This window comes from Myxocyprinus asiaticus, chromosome 5 (genome assembly GCF_019703515.2).
Source record: "Myxocyprinus asiaticus isolate MX2 ecotype Aquarium Trade chromosome 5, UBuf_Myxa_2, whole genome shotgun sequence".
In the NCBI taxonomy this organism is placed as follows: Eukaryota; Metazoa; Chordata; class Actinopteri; order Cypriniformes; family Catostomidae; genus Myxocyprinus; species Myxocyprinus asiaticus.
The window spans coordinates 28,218,251-28,230,655 of NC_059348.1; positions in this window are offsets into that span (position 1 = coordinate 28,218,251).

Below are 12,405 nucleotides of genomic sequence, written 5' to 3' on the forward strand. Positions count from 1 at the left end.
GACATTTGACAGTTTTCTATTCCTGTTCTATTTCAACCTATTACAGTTTCTGGGAATCTCTGGTTATTTTAACATAACATCCATTTTTAAATCAGTAATTGTTTAGGAAAAGTCAGTTACACATTTTTAAGAGCTATTCTCATTGTAGAGAATTAATCTGCGTATAACATCAGGTATAGTGTATAATCATAAAAAGATACATGTACAGGTGATAACTGATTGAGGCGCAATTCAATCAATCATTCAATCAATTATTCATTCATTTATTAGCTATAACTGCACTGTCCAGCAGAAATATTGTTAAATTTGGTACAAATCAGTGTGTGAAATTGGCTACGAGGGCTTATAGGTGTCTGTCTGGAAACCCTAAAATTGCAGATTGAGCTCTGAATACAGTAAAAAACAAAACTCTATTTACAGTATCTACTCAGTTTTATTTTCCTCATGTTCTGATAGCTTCAATTACTTTGAATATTACCAAATAAAATAGTTAGTCAAATCATTGACAAAGGCATTTAAGTGCAATTTGCCCTGCCTCTGCATATTTAAAAATGTCAAATAAGGTATAAAAACTTTGACGATTTTATTGGTCTGACTGACCAATAATACACATAAAGAGCTCATAAATAACTCATGTAAAGATTTAAAGTACAGTTACAGCACAAACCCTTCCATTTCACACACAGGTTAGCCATATATATAACTTTAGCTATTGAACATATACATCTGTAAAATGTTTTACACACCTCCGTCATTAAATCAGAAAACATGGCATTTCATATTTCATGTCAATATAAAGATAACATGCTGAATGTGCTCTTTAACCTAGCTACTGTAACAATGAAAAAATGTTTTCACATTCACATGGAAATTCGGGATAAATTAAACGTTAGATTAGATGAAAATACCTCTCAAATAACAGCTTTCTTTTTGACCACAAATCGACGTCGTCAACTCATTGGAAGTTGGAGGTAGACGCTAGCTCGTCTCAGCTTCGTGCTTCTGATCGACCGTTATACTCCAGACCTGGCGCCCGCTGCCTGCCACCTGCGGCACTTGCCTGGCCACCCGCGGCCTGCCCCTCCCCCCACTGATCAAAGATCAGCTCACACAGCTTCAGTCCCACCACTACTATAATGGTCAGAAATATAAAACTGACCCTGGGTCAGTGTGGCTCTAAATCAACAAATGACCTGAAATGTCATCTTTGATTGACAGGTGTTTCTATTGGTTCTTCGTTCTTGTGTTGATGAACATGATGAACTACCAATCAGTTCTGGGGTGGTCACAGGGTGGCCAATGAGATTTCAGGGGTGGTCCAGGCCACCACAGGCCACTCCCTAAAATCGCCACTGCCTGTTTTATTGTCATGTAATGTAGGAAATTTGACTCATTGATGGATATTATTTAATAAAAGTTCATGTTTATCATTAACTTTGTAAATCTCCCTGCGAGCCAACATGTTTGCGTGACATCACACACCTGCATCTCGACAAAATTGTTGAAGAGTTGAAGATTTCGGAAGAAGTTGGATGTCCACCTTCAAGCGGCATTCCATTGTATTTGTCCCAGTAAGAAGTTGGAAATTCCGACTTTTTGAGTTGAATGCAATGCAGTAAGTACTGCATGTTTTGTAAGTCTCCCTTATTTAACACACCTGACTTAAGTCATCAGCTCTTTAGTAGGGTGCTTAATGACATGGGCTGTGTCTCATTTGGAAGGCTGCATGCTAGGTAGGATGCGTTCTTTGAAGGCTGCAGTATACTGAGTGTCCTCCTTTAAACAAGCCTCGTTTAAATGAGACGGCTTACATAGGACAAACGGAAACGGAACGTAACATGGTTGCTATGACATCACGCCACACTTTAACAAGTGTGAGCATTTTGAGTGAGACGGTAACAAAGTCCCTCTGGAAGGGAATGTATGAGGTACATTTTAGGAGAGTTATAATGATGTAAAGAGTAAAGAAAATAGATTTTACAGGTGTACTTTTAGTCTAATAATTTATTTTAATTATATATTAACATAATTATACATATTATATACTCTGCACCCATCTACTGAGGTACTTCAACTTGGGAATTATCATTCCTTGTGTTTGAACATCATATTTACAGGCAAATTGGCGTAATTTTTTTTAGACATTTCCGTTGAAGCAAAGAATTGTGGGTTATGAGTGCCCACGAAGGATACACCTCATGCATCCTCCGAATTCCCGTGAAAGAAGGTCACATTCGAAGGTTGCTTCCGAAGTGTCCTGCATGCTCTTTCTGAAACGAGACAGCCTCGATGACGTATGCGGTCGACAAATGCGGTCGACAAATGCGAACTTCGGAGGACACAGCCTTCCAAACGAGACACAGCCAGTGTTCGAAGGCATGAGCCTCAGCAATCAGCGGTGAGTTTAACTGCGCTCAATGGCGCATGCAACAGCATTCAGCCGTCATCAGTTGTCCAGACTGGAGCACGTGTTTAAGCTTTTCTGCCGATAGTTTGGTTACACTACTTTGCTAAACATGAATCACACCGTTTAGGTGAGCATTTGATAGTGTCTTTTTCAATAAAATATTTATATAAAATTGCTTAGTTGTGTGCTTAGTGTGGTCAAATCTACACATGTAAAATTGATCACCGGAGTTGTGACAGAAATGTTGTCAGCACATACTGTATGCACATTAGGCAACAAAAGCAATCAATTACGAAAACTGACGAAATTACGAAAACAAATTACGTGTCAAACTGGCGTGTCTCATCTGTTCAGGGTCTGTAGGGCTTGTAAAAAAGTGATAATGTGAAACTGAACCTGAAAATATCCAGATTATATTTGGTTCTATACAGCTCTGAGTCAGCCCTGTCAATCACAAACAGCATCAGCTCAGTTTGTTATTCTTTTGCCAATGATTACCTACACAAAAATCTGGCTTCTGCACTGGCTATTGTGTGCAAATTCACAATATTTGCAGGAATCATTTTTTCCTCACTGAATAGGATGATACTTTATAGATAAAATGGAAGAATAGACATTTTATCTCTTTTTTTTCCAAAAAGAAAATTTTATTTAAATGCATTAAGTAAACATGACATTTTTTAAGACCATTGTTTTCATATGAGGGTTGATATTGTGAAAGGGCTTTAGCAGGTCAAAATGTTTCTCCTCAGTTTTAAAAATTTGTAAACAATAGTTGTTAAAAATATAGATATATATATTTTAAAAAAAATTCTCTCTCAAAGTAAAGTTGATAAAATATGATTTATTATTTAAGAGTATGTCATGTTTGTTCTTCAGCCAGATCTTATGAATTAATTTATGGCCAGACCTCTGTGTTTCATAGTATATGCTGACTCATGTTAAACAACTACATTTTGATGAATTGCAGGTTAAATGATCCAATAGGTCCAATTCATTCGAATGTGAAGTTACAATTTGTCCACAAGCACTTCTTTTTAGACAAATATGTATTCTATAATAAACATATGTATCTCTCTAACTCATAAAAGTGTTTTTGTGAACTGTTGTGTTTAAACTCTACTGTGCAACATTTTTATAGGACTGAATCTACAATCATGTAAACACTTTAACAAATATATTATCAGCTCAAATGGGTACACAGCTTTTGTGTTTTTGTACATTGGTATCACATATGAAACTGCTTACTGCTGTGCATAAAACACCAAATGCATAGTCTGAACAGGACAAAAACACTTTTAAATCCAAATTTTTACAAGCCTCATCCAAACCACATTCGTAGATTATTTGGAATCCAATTAAAATCGGATTTTCCTTAATGCGTCTCAGTCTGAACGGTCAGATCAGAGTTCATGTGTTTTTTCGTCATTTGCAGTGCATGATGGCTGTTATACATCAGGTTTTGCAATGAGAAAACATACTGCGCTCTGAACAGCATAATTAATGCCTTCACAGGGCACTTCAATTTAATACAATAATGATGGCCACGCAGTAGGATCATTACAAACAGAATTTTCAATAATATGACTTCAAAAGTGAGTTCAGCCTGTTTTATTACACATTTCAGCCCTACAAAACTCTCAAAGTGGAAGGTAAACAGGTCATAGAGATCATCATTTTTGAATTAAACACACCCATGTGTCATTTATATGTTACAGGGCACGCAAATCAACACAAACCTCTTATAATAATACAGACTTTGGCTTACAGTGGTGTGAAAAAGTGTTTGCCCCCTTCCTGATTTCTTATTTTTTTGCATGTTTGTCACACTTAAATGTTTCAGATCATCAAACAAGTTTAAATATTAGTCAAAGATAACACAAGTAAACACAAAATGCAGTTTTTAAATGAAGGTTGTTATTATTAAGGGAAAACAAAATCCAAACCTACATGGCCCTGTGTGAAAAAGTGATTGCCCCCTAAACCTAATAACTGGTTGGGCCACCCTTAGCAGCAACAACTGCAATCAAGCATTTGCGATAACTTGCAATGAGTCTTTTACAGTGCTGTGGAGGAATTTTGGCCCACTCATCTTTGCAGAATTGTTGTAATTCAGCCACATTGGAGGGTTTTCGAGCATGAACTGCCTTTTTAAGGTCATGCCACAGCATCTCAATAGGATTCAGGTCAGGACTTTGACTAGGCCACTCCAAAGTCTTCATTTTGTTTTTCTTCAGCCATTCAGAGGTGGACTTGCTGGTGTGTTTTGGATCATTGTCCTGCTGCAGAACCCAAGTTCGCTTCAGCTTGAGGTCACGAACAGATGGCCAGACATTCTCCTTCAGGATTTTTTGGTAGACAGCAGAATTTATGGTTCCATTTATCACAGCAAGTCTTCCAGGTCCTGAAGCAGCAAAACAGCCCCAGACCATCACACTACCACCACCATATTTTACTGTTGGTATGATGTTCTTTTTCTGAAATGCGGTGTTACTTTTACGCCAGATGTAATGGGACACACACCTTCCAAAAAGTTCAACTTTTGTCTCGTCAGTCCACAGAGTATTTTCCCAAAAGTCTTGGGGATCATCAAGATGTTTTCTGGCAAAAATGAGATGAGCCTTAATGTTCTTTTTGCTCAGCAGTGGTTTTCGTCTTGGAACTCTGCCATGCAGGCCATTTTTGCCCAGTCTCTTTCTTATGGTGGAGTCATGAACACTGACCTTAACTGAGGCAAGTGAGGCCTGCAGTTCTTTGGATGTTGTTGTGGGATCTTTTGTGACCTCTTGGATGAGTCGTCGCTGCGCTCTTGGGGTAATTCTGGTCGGCCGGCCACTCCTGGGAAGGTTCACCACTGTTCCATGTTTTCGCCATTTGTGGATAATGGCTCTCACTGTGGTTCTCTGGAGTCCCAAAGCTTTAGAAATGGCTTTATAACCTTTTCCAGACTGATAGATCTCAATTACTTTCTTTCTCATTTGTTCCTGAATTTCTTCTCGGCATGATCTCGGCATGATGTCTAGCTTTTGAAGATCTTTTGGTCTACTTCACTTTGTCAGGCAGGTCCTATTTAAGTGATTTCTTGATTGAGAACAGGTGTGGCAGTAATCAGGCCTGGGTGTGGCTAGAGAAACTGAACTCAGGTGTGATAAACCACAGTTAAGTTATGTTTTAACAGGTGGGACAAACACTTTTTCACACAGGGCCATGTAGGTTTGGATTTTGTTTTCCCTTAATAATAACAACCTTCATTTTAAAACTGCATTTTGTGTTTACTTGTGTTATTTTTGACTAATATTTAAACTTGTTTGATGATCTGAAACATTTAAATGTGACAAACATGCAAAAAAATAAGAAATCAGGAAGGGGGCAAACACTTTTTCACACCACTGTAACTTAACTAAAGAGATGCGCTAAGGTGCAGTAACCCATGAGAAACCACAACGCGATAAAATATTGAATGTCACGTGAAAACGGGATGCTTGAGAAGCGTTTCAACACAGGACGTGGGTCCTCGTTTCACCATCTGACCTTTTTATGCTTTAATATGGGGCACAAAGCCTTCAATACGGGATGTTTCGCTCTCTGCTAAAATAAAGGACCCCAAGATAAAAGGCGTCCCATATGGGCTAAAACGGGCAGCAACAACACTAGCAGCAACAAACATTGCATATGCCACTGCTCTCCCATTTTAAGCCGTTGTCTGTGAAGACTGATCATATTTGGATTCTGCCCTCATGAAAAGCATAATCAATGGTAAAATATCCATCACTAAAATCTCATGATGCAAATGCATGATGAATATACGCAAGTTTACTGTGTTACCATGACAACTAATGTGGACGTGATAGCAAAAGTGACTAGTCTAAACCGAAAAAAATCTGATCTGGCCACATATAGTGACTGCAGTTTGAACAGTCACTCAAAACAAAATAGTATTTGAGGAAAAATCTGTTTTTTCTGTTTTTTGAACTAACTTGTTACTTGCTTTGCATTGAGCTGTGCACTGCTCCTCTCTAAACGTGAGTCCCAGATTCTTTGATTTGATTGGTCATCTTAAATGATATTGATGAGCGGTGTTAAATCACTAACATTTCTACAGCAAACCTGTTTGCAACTTGAAACTTACTGTGATTTAAAACATTTTTATTACGATTATTATTAAACGCATGTTTGCAAGAACACCACACATTGTGTCATCGTGTTTGTGTTTGAAGAATGAGTTGAACGAGTTAATTAACGTGAAAAAAGAGAAAGAAAAAAACTAGCGCTCAGAGCAAGATCTGCCCCACCTATATCTGAGCCGCAATACATCAATCAGTACAAAAAAGTACAACAGCCTATTTATGTACAGCATCAATTATAGCATGAATTACAGTTGTAAAAATAGCTATTTCTTATGTTATAGCACTGCCAAATTGATGAAATTTAGCATGTTACCTCAGAATGTTCTTTTGTGCATCTAGACTAAGTTTTGTTAAGTTTGAAAATTGCACTCACAAGATACAGGCTAATTAGTCATTATAGGCCATGCCCAAAACATATTTGCTTATATCTTTGGAACGATTCAACGCATCACAATTCTTTTGATACATTTTTGTCAGGAGGGTCTGTAGATGACATATACCAAGTTTCGTGTGAATCGGGCAAATGGCCTAGGATGAGTTAGTTTTTTGAATAAATCGAAAATGGAAAAAAGTTTCTTGTGGAAATGGAAATTTAAGTGACCATTTCATTGTGGGGCACTGGTGGATTCAGAGAGGCTACAAATTTGTATTGTAACCTATACAGTTCTGGAGTTATGAGCAAAAACGTGAATTAGCTAATTATACCGCCACCGTGTGGCCGATTGTCACAAAGTTTTATATGCAGCTTTGAGTTGACACCTTGCTTGTGTATAGTAATTTCCATAACCTTCGGCCATTCCCAATACGAGTTATATGGTGCTGAAATCTTATTGGCCATTGGCAGCTATTTTTGTTAATTTGTTGAATTGATTTTTTAAGACCATGTTAGCATTTGAACCGAAGAAGATGCATATATTTATTTATTTTTAACTTTATCCCTTTTATTTTTAGTTGAAGCGCCCCCTAGGGGTGGAATTGTACGAAACTTTGCTGACATCTTCTAAAAATCCTGTTGACAATGTGTACCGAGTTTGGTTACATTTGGCGTTTGCATTGAGTAGATACTGATCAATTACTCAAATCACATTAAAACAAAGGAATTTTATTGTTAATATCTTTGGAATTATTTGGCGTATCTAAATTCTTTTGATAATTTTTTGTCAAGGGGGGCCTGTAGATGATGTATACCAAATTGCATGCTGATTGGACAAACGGTCTAGGACGAGTTCGAAAAAGACGGTTTTTCAAAAAATTCTAAATGCCGGAAAAAAATTCTAACCACATGGAGCCTGTAAGGCTGAGTACCCTGGCAGCAACAATCTGAGGCACCTTTCTCCCATCACGTAGTATGAGTGTGTGATGTAATCACGTTGGCATGTTCACGTGAAAACTAAGACACGTGCGTCACATCCGGAAGAGCAGTGCTGTTTACAGCTGAGTAGGAGGAACGCTGTGCAGAAGCTTCATTGGTTTTGGTTTAGATCTGTTTTTGTATCTGTTTGTTTACTCACAATGGTGCACTTGTGTGCTTATCCTGGATGTCTCAACCGAGAGAAAACATGAGATAACGTCGATAACATGCCAACGCAAATGCGTCACGAGAGACCACGTGAACTCAGCGCTGACCGGAAGCGATGGTTTATAGTTAAAAAGTACATACATATTGATCTTTTTCGCACCAAAAGTGATCGTGTCACTTTAGAAGACATTAATTTAACAGCTGGAGGCGTATGGATGACGTGTATGCTGACTGTTGGTGATTTTTGGAGCTTCAAAAGTCCAATCATCATCCACGTGCATTTTAAGGACCTACTGAATGTAGATATTTTTCTATTTTTCTTCAAATGTGTTCTGCTGAAGAAAGAAGGTCATACACATCTGGAATGGCATGAGGGTAAGTAAATGATGAGAGAATTTAAATTTTTTGGGTGAACTATCCCTTTAACAGAGAAACCATGGATGCATAATATAGCAGTGATCTTATTGGTACCAGCTATCAGTAACATTTTTTTTTTTTATTGTTTTTTTTTTATCGGTTTTGGTCTGATTAGGCAAATATTGCAAGCAGATAACATCAAACTTTAGTTTTTCAGTTATCATTTTTTTCTACTGTACATTCAAATGTTTTAATAATTACACAAACAGGCAAAACAGTAAACCAGAAGATATTGATATGGGCCAATATTTTGATATCGGAGCATCTCTTAGAAAAACCAACCTTTCTGCAGCCTGTTCATCATTTTCCTCATTGGTGTTAGCAGTGGCACTGTCAACGTGCAATCTTTTCAGTGTGGATGACCCCTCAGGTTCCTTACATTCTACAAGAACACAGACATTATCATAAAATATATTAGCATTCTACAACAAATGTAACCTCAGTACAAAGTGTTTTGTCTTTTTCAGACAACTTCAAAAATTTTGAATGGTTTTTACAAGGTTTACAATTTAAAACACTGTGAAATGTACCTTGTGAGACTTCTTCCTGGAAGTAGAAGGCTTGGAAGATCCTTCCTAAAATATGTCTATCTAACTTTTTTTAAAGGTTATTAGGTTATTTAAAGGATATTATTAAAAGGCCTCTTCATTATTAAATTCTGGATCCAATACTTCAAAGGTCCCCGTAATCAGTGTGGTATTCTCATTAATTCAGAGTAACTTAATTTACAGACATACATGTTTTCTGTAAAATAAATATTTTCATCTGCCTCTTACTCACACATTTTTCAAGTGGCAGAGGATTCCCATTTTGGAAATTAGAGACTATCAAGGCAATAGTGGTTTGAAAACCCAATAGAGGGTTTTGCCCTAAAATAAAAAAATAAATATTGACAGCTCTTGTAAAACACTGGTATGGTTTATTGGCCACTAAAAGAGGAACACTTGGTTTACGATTCACTCACCAGCCCCATGTCATCAGCCAAAATACCTCCAAGCACTTTCTCTGGCCTTTCCTTAACAGCATAGTGAGAACGTTAATGTAAAGGCCACCCTTCTGCTCCCAGAAAGGGGGCAGATCATTGCTGTTTTCACAACAAACAAAGCAAGGGAGTGCACACTGCCTGTAAGGACACACGTTAACAGAGACATCTGTATGACCTGATGTGCTTTTCCATGATGTATGAATGATGGATGAGATTCACAGTAAAAAAACAGCTGTGAGCAGTTTTCTTTCTGTTTGTGCTCTTACCTCTGCCGGTTCCATCTCTCTTGTTTTGTCCTCCATTAAATCATCAAAGAGCTTGTCAAAGGCATTTTTCAGCTGAAATGCTGTAACAAAGTTAAGTATTTTTAAGTCACTGTATTACTGTTTCACTGACAGCATTAGAAACTAGCAGTCAACCGCAATGGCCGGTGACGATACACTTAACAAGAGAGCAAGGCGGCTGATGGCCAATTTAAAGCTGATATACAGTATGTGTGATTAAGCCAGGCTAATACAATTGAATTGAATAGCAATTGAGGGGTATGCATATAAATAAATAAAAAAATCACAATGTTTACTTGGATTATACTTCAAATATTTGTAAACACACATTTTCCATTGACTAGGCTGTTGTTAGAACAGCTTCTCTGTTCTCCTCCTTGCCTCAGAACGTAAGGTTCACAGGCATTGAGAATTGATTTTTCTCCCCATATGGCACTACCCTTTTAAGAAATTAAAAGCATTAAACAAGTAGATAAATCAGTTATTGCTTATTGAATCTGACCAGGTGGTTATATTTACTACATTAAAGTAATTTATTAAGTCATACAGTTCAAAAAATTGGAATAAAAATGTGCTGGAGCATATTTAATAAATTATTGTACACTGAGAAGTTATTGTACTATTCCACCCTTGCCAAGTTGTTGTCCATAATATAGGCTATTACAGCAGCAGCTCTCTTTTGATGTGCCCCACCTGACTGCCATAAACATCGACAACAACACTGCATTTCGGTCATAGGGATTATCACCAGTGACACCATCTCTCCTCGATTGACCTATGGCAGTTGAATCACAATCAAACAATATCCTTGTTAACATTTAAGACAATAAAAGGAGCTGCAAAGTCCATCCAATAAACAGATACTTTTAACTGACAGTTTGATGATTGGCATTGGCTTAGACCAGGGTTTCTCAATTCATTCAATGCACTAGACTTAAACTTCCATTTCCAGGGTAATTACAAGCCAAGAGAAAAAAAAAAAAACACATTATTTTTTCACCCTCACTATATTGTTGAAATACCAAAAATTAAGCAATGTATTTTTTGTTTTGTTTTTATTGAGAACATTGCAAAAAAAAAAAAAAAACATAATAATTTCCAAGATAATAATGACTGGATAGCACTCATATGCAACATTATGAGGTCATGTGACAACAGCAGTGGCGTAACAACAGGCAGTGCAGGGTGAGAACCAGGACGCGAAACAGGGGCCGCGATATGCCAAAGTGGGTCATGAAACAGTGCCACAATGCCGAAGGGGGCGGCGATATGCAGAAGGGGACAACATCAACACCAACCACCCCCCCACCCGATAAACAACTTGACATCAACCATTTCCTAACCAATCTGCCCCACCACCATCCCCCGCTTGACACATTTTCTCCAGGGCCCATTTCTGTTCCCAGTCCGCCCCTGAAAACGACAGAAGGGGACCTTCTCCCGGAAGGTCAAAATGAGGGTGGCCCGTTTGGTGCCTTGCACTAGGGCCCTTAAGATCAAAGTTACGCCACTGGACAACAGTACATCATACAATTGTTTACTGTGGAATACTACCTAATGTTTTGGGATGGGGGATGGACTGAGAAACCCTGGTTTATTTTTTCCCCTTTTTCACCCAGTTTGGAATGCCCAATTACCAATGCGCTATTATGTCCTCGTGGTCGCGTAGTGACTCAATTACAGACATACATGTGACTCAATCCGGGTGGTGGAGGACGAATCCCAGCTGCCTCCGCGTCTGAAACCATCAACCCGCGTATCTTATCACGTGGCTTGTTGAGCACGTTGCCACGGAGACATAGCACGTGTTGAGGCTTCACGCCATCCACAGCGGCATCCACGCTCAACTCACCACGTGCCCCACTGAGAACAAACCACATTATAGCGACCACGAGGAGGTTACCCCATGTGAATCTACCCTCCCTAGCAACCGGGCCAATTTGGTTGCTTAGGAGACCTGGTTGGAGTCACTCAGCACGCCCTGGGATTCGAACTAGCGGGCTCCAGGGGTGGTAGCCAGCGTCTTTTACCACTGAGCTACCCAGGTCCCAAAGTCATTTTTTAATCTTTTAATTGTACATGAACTCATTCTTAAATGTCAGGATACTCACCACTCATGTGTAGTACTGCAGACCAACAACTGTGCCTTTAATAGACCCAATCTGAACACTGCCATCTGTCTCCAGGTCCTGCCCTGCATCCTCTGTTAAATTTGCAATTTCTTGGGATATGGTCTCTGTGCGACCCACATCCAGGAAATCTGTTAAAGCTGATGATGGATGGCATGCATTAGAAAAATTAAAATGAAATGCATTGGGAGTAAATTATCGGTGCACACCCTTTTAGTTCAGAACATATTTGACTAGGAACCATTCTTAATAATATTTCACAAATATTTTACATTTGTTGTTGTTTGTTTTTCACCATATCTTGGCGAGACGCTGGTCGAAGGGCTGCAAGGATGCACAGCAGAGCGGTGACTGAAGTTTGATAATGACTGCATGTCTGCAAACACACCTCGAAAAAGACATTGTGAAATTTCATTATACACAGAAAAAGATGAGTCCCAGTCGACACACCATTCATGCATATTGCAGAGGCTCGAGCTATCATATCCATGCTAAATGCTATCATATCGTCATTTGCGTTAGTATTGTATGCCCCTT